Here is a 16594-nt window from a genome sequence, read left to right as displayed (position 1 = left end):
TGAGTAGCTTGGGTTTAAAAAAAAAAAAAAAAAGACAAAAAAAAGAAAAGCACCCGGAATGCCAGAGGAGGCCGGGCGAGGAGCGAGGATGCCGCACCGCTGCTGCCGTGCAGGCCCGGCGCCGCGCCTCCCCCCCACTCCCCTGCAAGGCTTTGCAGGGGAAGGCGGGGGAGCCCCCGGCGCACAGCGCCCCGCGGCCCCGGGTGAGGGCCGGGGTGCCCCGGCGGCGCTGCGGGGCCGGGGCAGCCCGGGCGGTTCGGGAACCGGCTGGCGCAATGGCGTCGCTGCCGAGGAGAGCCAGGGGCTGGCGCAGACCCTGGCAGGGTTCAGTGAGGGGCTCCTGAGCCATCGCTCCCACCTCTGCTGCTGGGGCTGCCCAGCAGCTACTCCCCAAGGCAGGAGGGTTTGCGTTAAACCAGAGCGAGCTGGAGCCTGCGGCAGCCCAGGGGCCGGTGTGGCCACAGGGCTGGATGTCAGCGGTGTCCCCAGCCATGGCAGGGACTGGCAGCCACACGCATCCCCTGCCCTGGATTCGTGCGCTTCTCAAAGCCAAATCCTGTAAGACTCCATGAGCAGTACCCCTAAATTCCTAGGACCTTTTTACATGTGGGATTTAACTCGCGTGCAAAAGTATTTCCAGGACTAGGCCTCGCCTAAACTACCCATGGTTGCCTGAGTGTAAGTTCCTCTTCAACCAAAGACCAGTTGTTACCTGCACACTGTTAACATCCCAAACTGCTGCAACACCACACCACCCACTCTGTGACCGCAGATCGTTCCAGCAGAGCCCTGAGACAAGTTTCCCACTTATGTGTTGCTTTTCACACCACCTACTATAATAACAAGTTACAACATTGCCAATGCCCAGGTAACCAGCGCAGTGGAGTTTGTGAATGGGTGCATGTAGAAGGGCTGAAACTAAATTATTTTTGCAACTGCCTCTGTTCAGCCTTAATATTAGCATTAATACTTTAATTTTCCTCATTTAAATACAATAAAAGGGAAAATTACCTTCACTTAATATTGTTACTAATCAGGTTTTGCAATTCCAGTTTTTATAGGGAGATAAAGTCAGGGAGAAGTTAGTGTACACCTTTTTTGTTACTGGGCTTTGTGCTCTCAGCCACAGCATATTTTAAATGGTGAGATCCCTATTGCAGATGGAAAAAGAGTTGGGGAAAAAAGAAATCCTTTTTGGAGTATTGTACCATTCAAACACCATTTTAAAGAGTCTGAAATTGAAAGCACCTTTTTTTTTTTTTTTTTAAACCCAAGCTACTCAAGATGCTTTCTGGCTTGGCTAGAAAGACAAGTTTGTTTCACGTTTCTGTTTTGGAATTGGTTTAAACTGCTTTTAGGCTAAATTCTTGCCTGTCTTTACTGTCTCAGCAGAGTACAGAGTACATTACTGATACATGTTTTTGATAGACTTGAAAAGCAGTGTGTACAGCTTGATTGTTGTCTGTATTTCGCCATTCATTTTTAAGTGAGGCTCTTCTGATTGATGTGGGGAATTTGTTTGAAAGGATGAAGGGTATGGCATAGCTACCCAACATGCTCCTTACAATTACGCCATACCTCAGCTAACAGAGAGATTTTTCGTTGTGATTGTTACACTTCTAAAAGCAAATTAGTTAATCAAATTGCTATTTTTGGAATGCACTTAAAGGAACATTAAAATGCATTAATTTCATTAAAATAAATGAGCAGATAGGTAGCAAAACAAGTATCAGTCAAATAAGCAAGTTCTCAACTGTGGAGCCAAATTCAGCCCTAGTGAAATCATCCGAGTTGTGCTTGTGTACAGCACATTTAATTTGGCTTCTGCAGTCACACAGCTGACACTTTATTTGGTTGTCAAAGGTGTGTATATTAAAAATGTGTGAGCCATGCTTCTTCTCGAATGTGATTAACCTCTGAAGTTAAATTCACCTGTTTTCCATTTAGCTCAGCTGTGCGGTCCTACAGCATATGCAGTTTCTGGTGTGCGTACACACCAGAGATGCAGAGAGGCATTCCCAGCCCCAGTATTAGTCTAAGGGACGTGACTTGTATCTGAAGTGGGGGTGCAATGAGGTGGATTTCAACTGGGGCTGTTCACAACCAGCTGCGTGTATATGCTCCAGTTAATAGGCTGTACTGAAGTCTCTGCTACCATCTTTCATTACTGTTGTTACTCATGCCAGTGAGAGTAAAGGAAAGGTTGGTGTGTCTGTAATCACGCGTTCATTTGCTATGTAGATATATCCTCAGAGCCTCTCAGCCCAGGAAAATTATGTTGGAATAAGGTCGGATGTGAATGTAAAGCAAAACTATGTTCAGATAGTTTATTCACTCTGGAATGACTGAGTTGTTTCCTAGTTTCACTTAAGCCACCTTCAAAGTGGATTAAGGTAATTCAAGAAAGTGAATTCTTATGCTGGCATAAGATTTGTCTACACATGGGTTTAGTTGGAGGTAATTACTGCAGTGTACCGAATAAGTGTCTTGGAATAATTTGGTGTGTAGACAAATCCAAAGTCCCACAGGTGAAAACAACAGAATTTAGTCTTTCTGTAGAACATGAGGTTAATTTAGCCGAACATCTGACCTACTTCTTTCCTCATGAAGCATATTTAATTCATTACAGGTTTTTTTTCCTCAACGACAAAAACCCCACAACAGGTATGTATTTATGATCAGTGGCAAGATAGCAATGCCATGTGTACTCCACTAAAAATAAACAATTTAACCAGTATATACTCTAAATATCTTTTCAACTGCCTTAAAGTGGACACTAGGTTCTTTACTGGAGAAAATATCAGCTTCTCCATTGTAAATATTTTGAGTGGGTTGTTATAAACAAAAGGAAAACAAATCCCAAAGCTCTCCTCTGTTCTTTTAAACACCCATGATCCATTTGACTGCATTCCATGCATAGCAATAGCACCCATTCTAACTCAGCAATATTAATTCCTGAACAAGGAACCTTACAGACTCACACAGAAGGTTTTGCAGAACAACTGGGTCTTCAGGAGGCACCTTAAGAACAGAGGGCTAATTTATAGTTTGCTTACAGAGATCTGAACGAGGAAGAACCTACCTGAAACCCAGGCAGCTACTCTGCTCTAAATCAGATGTACTGCTGCTACACAGGAAAGTTACTGAATTGATAATGAGTACATACAGCCTTTTTTGTGACTTTGTGCCAATCACAAATTTTGTGAAATGTCTTTCAGTGTCATCCCATGCCACAGACCTCCATGGAAGAGAGACAACTCTCTGACATGAATTCAAACTCCTAAACAACTGTTTGTTGAATTTTTTTTCAGCATTTTTTCCTTTTTGGTTTTTTTTTGGGGGGGTAGGGGAAATGAAAAACCAAAAACTATATGAGAAGGAAATTATGTAAGCTCAGCTGGTAAAACAGCAAATTTTTTTGAAAGAAGCATAAATATAAAAGCCACATCCTGTAAATTGCTGACCTTTAAACATTGACATGGAAAAAACCATTAAAATCTATGAAGATAACAAAACCCAACTCCTACTTCATGTGAAAGACTGTAATGTGGCAAGGCAGAGGGTACCCAGAGGTCTTCCCTTACACCAATTCAGTAGACCCAGCACTCTGTGTAATAGGCAGTGATGCCAACATAGGATTCTCATTCCTGAGCTCAATTTATGATTACGAGCATGGCTTTGCTCTCCTGTGCTTGCCTTGGTTGAGGATATAGAGAATAGATTACATATGCAACTCCATCATGCCAAACCTGTTTATTTAAGTAAGAAACATTCTTGCAAGAAAATAAACATTGACTAAAGAAGGTACAACATGGATAAACAGAAAACAAAAAATCAAGTTCTTGGATTCTGTGGCGCTGGGTAACTTAGACCATGGTCCTGATATTAAGGCTCAAACTAAACTCAGATTGAAGGCAATTAGAGTTTTAGACCATATATGAGCGTGCCTGATCTGAAATCCCTCTTGCATAAAAAATTAGATTAGATTAGTTTATGCTGTGCTTCCACTGAGAGATCTCTGAGTGTTGGAGCCACCTGCACTGGTGGGGTGTCCTGGCTCTCCCCCACTTCTGTCATTACAGGGGAATTACTCATCTAGTGAGGAAGGTGTCTAAGTCTCCGAGATGATGGCACAACACACGCAAGAGGAAATCGCAGTGCACAGCCAATGCAATGAAATGAAGGATCCTCTATGGGAGTTGGTTAGTGGTGCCAATGTTTGATATTTGTCGTAACAACCACTGACTGTTTTGTTTTTTGTTCTAACAATGTGAATTATGCATTAAACATTAATACAAGTGAGTGTACTTTTCTTTTGATCTTCAAGCATAATCATTTCTAATGAGAGTTTATACATAAGCATTGAAACAAATCCCTGAGTCATGTGAATTTACATTGGTTTTACTCTGTGGGAAAGATCCCACATGAGTTACTCATGTCTGTAAAACATAACATACTTATAATTCAGAAGAAAAAAATGAGCTTGCATTTGGCTGTTGGAACATAAATATCTGCGTAGACATTTGGCTTGTACCCTAGGAGTAGTGCAACATTAAAAAGTTAATTTATCAGAGATCAGGATTTAGGGTGGGGCCCTTAACTAATATGAGATCCAAGTCTGCTCAGAATAAGCTCACCTCTTAGTCTGCCATCTGGCTTCCTACAAGAGTTGAACCTAGTGTCAGAGGAATTTGAACTAACTCTAAGGGATCAGAATTTGGCTTGCTGGATACACATAAAAGTTGCCAAACTGCCATCAGCAAGTTTCAATATTGCCTGTATGTATCAGACAAACAGTACAGTGCTTAGTGGCACTTTACCAGATGCCCTTAACAGCCATCCACGGTGCAAGGCCGACCCAGTCCAGACCAACTGTAGAACCTGCTTGGCCATATTTAATATCTGTACCTCTTCTTTCAACATCAGTCACAAATGGTGCATTCCATGAAAACATACACACTATGGATTGTGTAACTGCCAAGACAGTTGTTTAAAATGCAAACAGAATTTAAGCTCTTTCCCCTTTGACACACTACACAGATATTAAAATAACCCAACGATTAAAAGTCTGCACTTCAGCAGCTGTGCTGTATGTGTGAGGTACATATGACACACTGGGGAAAGCACAGGTGCAAAATATACATGATGGGCCTGATCCCTGGGTATACAGGTACTCACTACAAGATTTGCAAAATGCCTCTTGCCTTTCCAAAACAGACCTCAGTGCCAAAGGTTGCAGAAGAAGAGTGGCTGTCAAGAAGGTATTATGGTTAATGGCAGATAGGCTCTATCTCTGATTAAGGTCACATCTCAGGAATTCTCAAAAGCCTGTTAATATATTTTATTCTTAATATATAAGTGCTAAAGGAGTCCTGGAAGCCAGAGAACCAGGATGACCCCACATCATTCCATGTTCTCACAGGAGGCTACAGTCATGCTCTCTGCTGCTTTTCTCTTGCCTGAATATCCTGAAATGCTGATGGTAGAGCTTCAAAAGGAAGAGCAGAAGAAGCCTATGCATAGAATAGTTTATATACTGGAAGGAGAGAAAACATGAAACCCTGAACGCGAATTCTCCAGCTGCTGTATTTCATATAAAAACAGATGTACTGATACTAATGCAGTCAAGAAGAAAGGTTGAGATTGCAGAACTTCACCTGGCATGTTAAGTTTAACGATAAATTGGTCAATATTGGATTTTAAACAATTTCTTATTGAAGGACCTCAACTGCCTCAACTCCATCTAGACCCTGCTTGAAGCACACTGATAATAACCCAGCTTGAGAAGTTCAGTGAGTGCTCTGACTTCTCAGAATGTGTCAGTACATCCCCAGGCACATACAAAAAGCTGCTCTTGCATAGATGTGATAGATATAGGTAGAAAATGGTGTACAGAAGCATGTAGGGAGGCCTTTCTGAGCATCAGCTAGGGTGACAAAGCCTGTTGGACCATGGATTCCCAGGCTGTGTTCACAACCCTGGAATGCCTGCTGGAAACACTCCCCTGTAATTTAGCTCATTTGGTGTGCATTAAAGATGCTCATTTCTAGACCCCTAAGTGAAACGTGATACTGAACCCATCCATCCTCTCATACCAGCAGGCATATATCTAGCAGATGGCCAAGAGGCTGATGGAAAGGAGAGAACACCAGTTTTAATCCAGTTGTTCATTATGGAAAATTATGAGAAAAGTGAAAGATCTCATTCCACAGACCAAGACGTTTACTTTTATTTAACTGTGTAGCCCCAGACAAAACTCTGAATTCCATTACTATATGTGAATGTTATGGTGTGGTGAAGTCTTATTTGGTAATTACCAGGTCAGAGCCACAGACTAGAAAACAGATATGCAGCCCAACTCACATGAAATCAGTGGAGTCATACCAGTTTATACTAGCTGAGAATCCAGTCTTCAATTTCTAATTAAAAAATTGAGAAAGTGCAGTTTTCTGTGATATTTTGGTCATACTATACAGAAAAAGCAATGAAGTAACAAGTTATAGATATTTATATAGCCAACACAGAAGCAGAACCAATGTGAAATCTTTAGCAATGAAGTCCTACGACCACATTATTACGTATTTCAGCACTGGTGCCATGTGGATTACTGCTTAACTTTAGGGCAGCAAGGTAAGCTCATTTTCTTGCCTTTGTCTTTTTAGTCACCATTAGGGCTACAACCTTCCCATCCTCCCAGTACAACCCCCAGGGAGGGGGGTAGAAGTTACACAATAGGTGTTTTTCCGTCGGCGGATGTCTAAATGTGAAGAGAAACAATTGAATTTTAATGACAATTTTGAGACGCTTGAAGTTCATTTCTGGGCAGTGCAGAAATTAGTAGTTCTTGCTGCTGCCAGAAGCTGCATGCTCTCCTCTCCTGATGTTAGCAGGATTACAGGTCCTCGGCTTTTGGCAGAAACAACTCCCAAAGTAGTTGGTCCTTTTCTCATGTCACAAAAGGCAGGGTGAGAGACCTGCTGCTGTCAGATCAAACTGAGTAGCAATGCAGAGCAAGCATGACAAAAAATAGGGTGTCTGCCCCAGATTTACACTACCAGAGATGCATTCTCATTAGGTATTTACAGCATAGTAGCATTGTCCACGGTAAGAAGGTGAATTTGTTAAGTGCTGCACAAAACATTTAATCAGAAAAAATTCGTGCATACAAAAGCCCTACAAAAAAGATTGCGGAAGGAGTGTGGCAAACAATGGGATATCCTGGGGAAAAAAGTACACCAGTAATTGCTGCGAAGGCAGCCAGCTATGGAGGCTTTTCGTACATCCAGGGTAATGATAATTCTGCCAAGGAGGCAAGTTGTTTATTTCCTTTTTAGCTATGACATTTCCTTTGCATTACTGAATCATGGTTTGCTAATAGCTTACAAACATCAAGTTTATAAAGCTTTAGAATCCTTGTCATATCTTAGATAATATGTATCAATTTATCAAAAGCTCTATAAAAATATGTAATCCAATAGGTTATGGGGTTGGGCTTGTTTGGGTTTGGGTTTTTTTAATAACTTCAGTAAAGAAGGGATAATTTTAGTCTTGTTTTTGTCTTCTTAGAAGATTCAGATATTAATAAAAATGATAGTCCCTAAATCTATATGTATCTACTTGTAGATGAGGAAATAGAAAATATAAGATGCTTCAAAATAGCGCCAGTCATTTAATCTGCTCTGTAGTTGCATGGCACTGTGTCAACCATTTTCACCAAAAGCAGGAGACCCACTGCAGAGCACTGTCTTTTCAATTTTGGGCTAGGCAATCATAGCCCCAAAGAGGTCATGAAAGGGATCAGCCTTCCCCATGTTACCCCTCTGGTCAGATGGCAGTTCCAACCAAAAAGAGAGAAGAAAAGAGGACAGCCGTAGGCACCTGGCGTTGCCTTCTTGCACAGAAAAAAGCAGGCAGGGGAGGAGGGACCTGGTGTCCAGCCAGGTGTGGCAGGTCTTACAAGCCGGGCTGCCAAGCTGGAGCTCATCCTCTGAATGAGATTCTGCAGGAGAAGGCATGGAGAAGGTAACATTGGGAAACTGCTTCCCTTGCAAACACTTCTGTGTCCCCATTTACCTTCTCCCACGAAATGGCTGAACATACCTCTTATTTGGCTGAAAATTTTCAGCCTGGAATTGAAAATGTTACTGTCTGTGTCCACCAGCACACTACAAGGCATAGGTAAAATATCATTGCTTAACGTGTTCTTGCAGTTCCCTTATACTGAAGCCAGTTCCCATCTTAGTTATAGGAAAATTTAAAGAAATGTCAGGAAGATTCCTTTTTCTGACTGATACCAATTGATTTCTTCCTAACTAATACTGTTTTTTATATACACTACCCAGATTTTAGTTGTGTCTATTGTTTCTTCTACTTATTTCAACAAGGGTAATTTTACTTAGAGAAAATTTTTGCACTGTGCTACTGGATACTGTGGTACAGGTTGTTGCAGTAAAGCAATTTCACAGCTTTGGAGACTTCACCATAATGTTTTGCTAGTGAATTTTTTCTGAGAGGTAGAGGCACAAGCTCACAAATGCCCCATCCAAGTCCTTATAGAGCCATCCTGAGAGCCCAGTGATGTGCTTGTCAGGCTTGCACACAACGTCTAGTCTCAGCCCCTGCTTCAAGCCCTCGGGAGATGGATTTTCAGTTAAGACTACAGAAAAAGGAAAAGCGTGACCACAATCAACAGTCAATCATTTTAATAGCTGTTAATGTAAAAAACATATTCCTAACCTTACGTATTACAGCCAGCTACACAGTAGGAGATGTGGTTTTGCCTGAACTGGTGATCCTACCATACATAAATGCAGTTATGCTTAAGGAAGGTGGGATGTCACAGTTTCAATAATTTCTTCATTCTACCAATGTTACTTTGGACCCGTACAATTCCTCTTTTATGTGGCACTTCCTTTAAAGCAAATTTGTCCCCTTGAGTAAATTTTTCCTTGGCTGTAGTGTGAGATATAGATAGATAGACAGATATAGATACATATATGTATGCACACACATCTGTATGTGTCATAGATATCTATATTTATCACACTTATTCCATTGAATAGATGTTATTATAGATTTGAAAAAAAACCCAAACAACAAACAACAACAGCACCAACACCAAAAAAAGTACAAATTTCTCTACTCAGTGTATAAGAGAAGTTGGTATCACCCAGTTTAGAAGTAAAAGCTGCATTTATTTTTTTTTCCCCATGAATATACCACCTACTGCAGAAGCACCTGATGTCAGTAGCAGGATAGGTACCCATACAGCCTAAAAATATTTAACACTTTCAACAGATACAAACACATAATATGAAGAACTCCAAGTATCCTTTGAACATGGAGGAGTCACAACACTGTATCCTACTAAAATGCATACTGCTTCCAGTGGTTTTCACCTGGACAAGATGAATAGGGAGGAAGAGAAGGAGGGAGGGAAGCAAATTATTCAGAGAAAATTCAAGTTAGAAAAAGAAAAAATATTTTCTTATTTTAAGTTCAGACATGTGCACTCTTTTAATTTCTTGTTTAAAGAGCTATATTTTACATTACAAATTTCAAGCATATTTTAGATGTCTTACTCTTTTCATGTGAATACAAAAATATGAATAATAAGGTAAAAAAAACCATATTAAACAGTGATCTGATGTGTTCAGAAAGCATATGCATGGAATTGCCTAGTTCAGTTCTACTTGAATATTTTCCTAACTAGGAGAAAATGTGTAAGTTCCTCACCCATTTCAGCAGCCATCATTAATGGACGTTAAACTTAGCAATAGTTCATTGGCAGATTCCCAAGACTAGCATCAACGTAAGGATTTGTGTTTGATATGGGAAAAACTTTTAAAAAAAAATTCATTGTTATTCTGTATTTGGATGAAGGTTTGAAATAGTTAAACACAAAATACCAAAGATGCTACTCATGGACATGCTAACTGTTTTGGGGGAGGGGGAGAGGGAGAAGGACAAACTTACTACTACATTATGAGAAATATAAAAATATTAAGTAAAGTCTTCGAAGAAATTAAGGAACCATAGCTTTCAACAAAGAAGATTATATTAGTTTTATGTATTTCTGCACAACAAAACCAAAACATTGGCTGGGATTTCTGAGCATTTCCACAACCCAAACGGTAAGAGGAAGCTATTCAAAGTCATGAGACTTTCAGTGTTGACTGCAATGGAAACAGAACAGGGCTTTTGTCTTAATCAGTTACTTAGAATGAATTAATACTGATTTATCATCTTTTCCCCCTCTGCGCTTAGAGCCAGAGCATTACTGATGTACGTTCAAAAAACCCACAGACAGGCAATAACACACCATTCTTGCAAGTATTTTGAGGAAAGGAGATTGCCTGTATTATGCCAGTGCTGTACTTTAGGGTCATGAGTCACTGAGAAAATACAGAGAAATTCTTATTTTTGTGCATTGAATAAGAAGTCTTTTGTGACAGAATATAAATATGGGGAAGTAATTTCTAAGTTACTACTCCATTTGTTAAGAATGACAAAATTTGAAGCAGTTTAAATACTTAGATGGAAACACGTCATTATCACTAGTTTTTGTTGCAAGTGTATTTACTACATTCAGTCAACATCCTAAGCATATTCCTATACCTGCATGATGAAATGAGCTCCAGCTCTCTCCATACATGACATAACAGTAATGGGGGAAAAAAGTAACTCTAAATGCTATTTATTCAGCAACTGAATCTTAGCCAACATGTACCACTATTTACTATAGTTAGTGGTAATTTTACACAAGTAGTAAGCACATAAGGCCCTTGTAACATTTGAATGCCTGAGATTGGGTTATCCTTAGGCTCTTTTAGTTTTTTTAAAGTATATACCGATAGAATTAAACATGGGCATTTAGAAGAAAAAATATTTTAATTTTGTTAAGACTGAGATAAACTAATAAAAAAAAATTAAATACAATATTAAAGTTTTTAACTGTCCATTCTCCTATAGTTATGTGCTTGCCTTACCTTTCTGGAAAGATCTAATTTTCTGCAGGGATGTCAAAGGGACCACTGCTCTCCATTTTCTTAAAGGTAGTGAGCCAACATCTACTAAATGCAGTGTGACATGCTGTTTATCTTGTAAACTTAAGACTTTTCCATTTAAGAATAGTATAAATGAATCAGTGTTCATTCACACCTATGCCTAGATGTATCTATTATAAAGCAGAGAGTGTTCATTTTTAATGTCCTCCTTATTATGATTTTATGCCATATTCCTCTGCACTGCCACTATTTGGAACTGCTCAAGGTATAATAATAAATGCAAGGGAAGTAAAACTAAAAGCAGTGTATTTTTCCTCTCATTTGCTACAAGCATTTATTGACAAACAAAGGTGAAAAAATGCAGAGGTAAAAAGTCTTGCCTGACATGTCGTTTAAACAACTTGGTAGTTTAGCAAACTACTACAATTCAGAAGTTTTGTCCCCTGCTCAAAAAAAACGAAGTGACAAAATCTCAAACAATATATGTTTAGGTTTGCACTCTGCAATATTTAGTAATTTATATTTGATGTCAGAATTTCCAAGGGAAGTAGTCAGATGTTGTCTGTTTTGAGTTTTTGAAATATATATATATATATAAATATATAAAAATAAATATGTATAAATTTCTCATCTATTTAAAGAAAATCTACATACATCAGCAAAAAGCATGAGCAAAGAGAGAAGGCTAGCTAACCTGTGAAAAAATGAAACCGTCCTTTCTTCAGTGAATGCTTTTGAATTGGAAAATAATTTTTCTCATGCTGCAGAAACCCTCTATTTAAACAAGTACCCACTAACATCATTTGTCCCTCTAATCATCGTTATTACTGAGACAGAAGCAGCCGTTGTTGATCACACAGAACATTCTGTAAGATCAACTTTTCCAATTAAACTTATATTCTTCTCGCTTGTCTGCCTTTATTTAGTTTGGAACACAATCATATCTGTACCTTGGTTAACTTCTGGTGGTAAGGCATTTGCAGAAGCTGTTGCTCTCAGTAACATTAGTTGTTACTGATTACAGTATTGCTTAAGGCAGATTCCTTGTTGTAAATGGCATTGAACATTTTTACCTGGATATTGCAACACCACATTATGAGCATTGGGATATAAAAAGAATAGTAAGTAATTCTGCTGGCCTCTGGATTTAAACAACAAGCTAGTAGACTTGTGTGTGGAGACACAGCTAGAAAGTCAAACTATCACCACGGTATCCAATACAATGTTTGTATCTTTCTCTAATTTGCTAGTGACCAATCGTCACAGTCAAATGTGAACCACAGTCCTAAATAATAAAGGTCAAATTTTTCATGGTCAGCTTCTGTGTTTGAGTTGCTACCTTGAAATACCTAAAGCTGGATTTTACAGCAAGATTCCCAGACGTTTCACTGGGATCGTATCCCATCAACATCAGGAAAAACCAAAGCCAGAAGAACAGGCCCCACATCATCTCAAATCAAACCCCATTTCATTTGAAAAATGGATCCTGGGGTTTAACATCTGCCAGAAGGATGGTCTGGTCCTTATTAGTATATTCACATTAAAAAAAAAAATCCCAGTCTGGAACATTTATTTAGTCAACCCCCGTCTCATCTGATCTCATTTCTCAACTTTGTTGGATATCAGATAAAAATATATAAAAATTCTGGAAACTTACGTCATCATAATAAACAATGTTAGCCTTTCTATATAATACAAAATTACTGCAAATATAATTTGTTAAAAAATTATTTTATAGGATCTCTACGTATATAAAAATAGTAAATATTTATGGATATTCTCGTGATTACAAGAATTACATTCATGCAGCTTTTCAACAAAACCCAGCATGCTATGTTCATCCAGTCAATCCTCAGTTATAAAGGTGAGAGTGTAGGAGCACTGTTAGGAAAGTCTGCTGGAGTTCAGGACTTTCACCTGGCTCCATCCGTAACATGCTGGGACCTACTCCAATTCACCATAGCAAAACTTCCTTTTATGTCAGCTTTCCTAATACCTAACTCATTCAAATAAAGTGTTTTTCTACTATCATATACTGGGGGAGAAAGAAGATTCATGGCATAACTGATTTGAGAAGTTATTTGGGATTTCTTAATGCAAGGTAAAATAAGCTTCTAGTTCTCTAACATGTAATTATGAGTAGTAAAGAGAGGATAAGGCTACACCGTGTTGTACCAAATGAAGATGTTTTCCTTTTCAAAGGAAGTTTTGGTATTATTGTCAACACCAAACCATGCTGTGATCTCCCATTAATCACACTAAAGCTGTCTCTTAAGCTGCAATATTGCTCTGTGAAGATATTCCATCTGCTTTGAAATTAAGCACCAACTTGTTTAACTCCTGACAACACTTTACCATAACCCTGTCAAGCAAGCACAAAAATCAGTGAGAAGAAAATGATGGAGCCGAATCCATTCTGGAGTTGTACATCTCAAACCAATACATGTGCCCTAAAATCTAACATTCAGAAATCCTTCATCACTGCGACCTACCGCCTCAACTCATTACGATACGTTCACCGATTATTTTTATTTTCTTCCCTTTCCAGTCAGAAAGGATAGAAAAGACACTTGCCCCCCCAGAACGCTTCTAAGTGGCGAAAGGGGGTGGCCGGTCCCCCAGGACTGTGGTGTGGCCGAGGGAGCCCCATCTCCCCCTTCCTCCTCAGCATCACTACAAGCGCGACCCGTCTCCGGCACCACGCACCGACCCCTTGGGCAAGCCAGATAAAGCGACACGATTTAGGGAATGGCTCGTAGCCTCGCGAAGGGATCCCCATCCTCTTTCCCTACTCCTGCATCCACTTATTGTGATTCCTCAGCTTTCGGCAACTTTTCTCCGCGTCGGCAACACCCCTGGAAACTTCGAGAGGGAGAACAAAGGGGCAAAGAACAAAGAGCCGGGCAGGGGAAGGGAGGGGAGGGAGGGGGGAGCCCCCCTCCTTTCGGGTCAGCCCAAAGACCCTCCCCTCCCGCCGCCGCCCCAGGGTCAGCCCTGCCCGCCCCACGGATTCCCCGGCGGCAGCGGCCCCGGCGGCGGCTCAGTGGGGGAAGCCCCGGGGTGGCTGCGGACGCCCCACCCGGCCCGTGAGCCTCACACAAACCCTGCGAGGGCTTGCTCGGGGTCTGGTTTGTGCCCGACCGCGAAGCGCCCGCTCCTGCCGTGCCCTCACCGATGAAATAAGCGGGTGTGAGGCTGCCCGGCTCCCCCCGCACACAGCAGTGCCTTCCCGCCTGTCCAGCCCTGCCCCAGCGAGGGCCCGCACCGGGCGCCCCGAGCATCCCCGGCACCATCCCCCGCGGAGAGTCGGGGGGGACTCGCTCCCCAGGAGTGCAACACGTGCCCGGCCCCACAGTCGCGGTCCCAAAGCCGCGGCCGCTCCGCGGGGCGGCTTGGGGGCTTCTGTGGACCACCAGAAACCAGCAAGAAACCGAGGCGAAGAAGCCGTCCCGTTTCTCTGCGGGGATCCCGTTCCCCTCGCAGCAACTTTTAACTTTACTTAAGTATCACTAAGCACCCTTTTTTGATGGTCTGCTTCCCTCACGTCCCCTCTTACCGAGTGCGACCCTTTAGCAAGCCTCCTGCTTCCTCTATTATCAGTTAAATAACCTTGAAGAGCTGCAGGTGCCCTCGTTACCTGTTGCTATGAGGCCCCTGCCCTCTTATCGGGGCATAGGAGTAATTAATTCTGGTTTAATACTGTGATCACACTGTGTTGGCTGTGGGAGGTGTAAACCCCGTGTGGCTCCGGGCAGGGAGGGGGAAGGTTTGGGCAGGACAGTCGTGCCCGGCGTCGCTGCCCGACCTCAGAGCGAAGCCAGGGGGGCAGGGAAAGCCAAACACCGGGAAGAGCAGCAACCCTGTCATTAGGGACCACACGCACTAAGTGGCATCCTGCAATACTTCTTAGCGAAGGGCAGGGAATTATCATTATTCTTCTCGGGCAGGCATTTCCAATTTGGAGTTAATTGACGCGGTTCTTTTGAGTAATAACCAAAGGGAATCCGAGCTTTACCCGAGAAACTTTCAGAGGTGTTTTTTTGGGTTTTGTTTGGTTTGTTTTTTGTTTTTTTTTTTTACCTTTCTTTCTTTTTAATTTAAGCTAGAAGTGAGCTAACAGAACTTCGCTTTCCTGAAGGTGAAATTATTACTCTAGTCCTTAATCGGGAGCAGAAACAAGCCGCGAGATCAGTAACCGAGGTGCGATTCAGGTGCTTGCGGGACGCGGTCCAAGAGTGGTTCCGAGTTCAAAGCGGGCTGGCCTGAGCTGGCCCCGCCACTCCTAAACCCCGCGAGGGAAGAGCCCCTCGTCCCGCAAGACCCTGCAGTGAGCATCCCTCATTAGAGAAATCAGAGAACGGTGGGGAATGGCTTAAACAGTTTCAAAACTTTAGGTTGGAGATTTGAGGAGCGTGAGGCAGAGCTGAAACACGGGTTTGCGTGAAATGCTGCCCTGGGAACGGGAGTAAAACTTGAGCGCAGCCTGTGCCCTTAGTTAACTAAAGCCAATTACCTGTCTCCATATAAAAGACTTCGCGTATGGTTACAGCTGAGGAAATACGAGAAGCTGATGAGTCTGTTTTGGTTATGATTTAATCAAATAAATTAAAGGAGAAGGGTAAGGATACGCCCAATTTGGAACTTCAAAAAAAAAAAAAAAAAAGGGCATGAGTTTTGAGGGACGCTCTCTGTCCGAAGCCTTTCCTATTGTACAGAGCAAAGTGAGGCTCCTGGAGTCCACTCATCTCATTACTGCTGGGTATTTAGGGTTTCTCTTTTCCTCCCAATGGAGTAACCTTTCATAAACGATTGCAATTTCGAGGGGGAAAGGTGAGTAGGTGCCAAACCAAGCTGGAGGTGGGGCAGAATTTTGCGTTTCAAGCAATTTAGCAGACAGTAATTCTGCTTACAGCAGAGAGGTAGGTGGATACTTGAAAACATCTTCCACCGGAGTGTCCTACTTTGGCAATTCTAATTAAAACAAGGTTTAAAAGATGCAAAGAAAGAGCAAGCCTCTTGCTTTTTTTCCAATGGGCGTGGGGGATACCATCAGGCACAAAGAGTGCTTCCAGCTTGTTCTAACGTGCACCTTTGTTTAAAAGAAAAAAAAAAATCAAGCTCGTCCTCTGATTTCAACTAATGTATTTTTAACTGGATTTCTTTCCTCTGCTTTGTGTGATCTGATACTTACCGTGTAGCCCTGGCCCACTTTCAGCCCTGCGGGTGCCCTGCATTGTGTGCGTGTCTGAAAGAAAGGGGAAAAGTCTTCCATCTCACACCCTTTTGCCCTGTACCTGTGCTTGGGAATTGAATCGTGTTCAAGCTAGTGGTCAGTGAAACCCGGATTGTATTCCCCTTCTCTCTGCCTAACCCTAGAGAAGCCGCGACTTTATAGGTCCAGCAAGGCTAGTATGGCTGTGATCGTCCAGCACCTCGGATCAATAAAGCAGCCAGTTTTTTTGACGCTTCTTTTCCACGGCAGCTTATTGAAAAGGAGCCTTTACCGCCACCTATAAATAGCGCTGCATCCAAGTCACTTTTTCCCCCTCTTCTTTTTTTTTTTTTTTTTTTTTTTTTTTCCCCTTTTC

General features: G+C 41.7%; 1 protein-coding gene and 1 long non-coding RNA gene across 2 annotated transcripts in view; one reads left to right on the top strand and one right to left on the bottom strand.

Moving 5' to 3' along the window:
• ESRRG (estrogen related receptor gamma) overlaps positions 1–14666 on the bottom strand; it is a 391578-nt gene extending 376912 nt beyond the window's left edge. The window contains exon 1 of the mRNA XM_017812810.1: positions 14644–14666. The gene's annotated coding sequence lies outside the window, so the exon portion shown is untranslated. The remainder of the gene's footprint in view (positions 1–14643) is intronic.
• The window catches only part of LOC108496264, a 32575-nt gene continuing 16265 nt past the window's right edge, over positions 285–16594 (top strand). Inside the window, exons 1-2 of the long non-coding RNA XR_001874403.1 lie at positions 285–4202; positions 5423–7931. This is a non-coding gene — a long non-coding RNA (uncharacterized LOC108496264). The remainder of the gene's footprint in view (positions 4203–5422; positions 7932–16594) is intronic.

Source organism: Lepidothrix coronata, unplaced genomic scaffold, assembly GCF_001604755.1.
Source record: "Lepidothrix coronata isolate B3197 unplaced genomic scaffold, Lepidothrix_coronata-1.0 Scaffold38, whole genome shotgun sequence".
Taxonomy (NCBI): domain Eukaryota; kingdom Metazoa; phylum Chordata; class Aves; order Passeriformes; family Pipridae; genus Lepidothrix; species Lepidothrix coronata.
The sequence above is the reverse complement of the archived record's forward strand: the minus strand, read 5'-3'. Positions and strand labels throughout refer to the sequence as shown.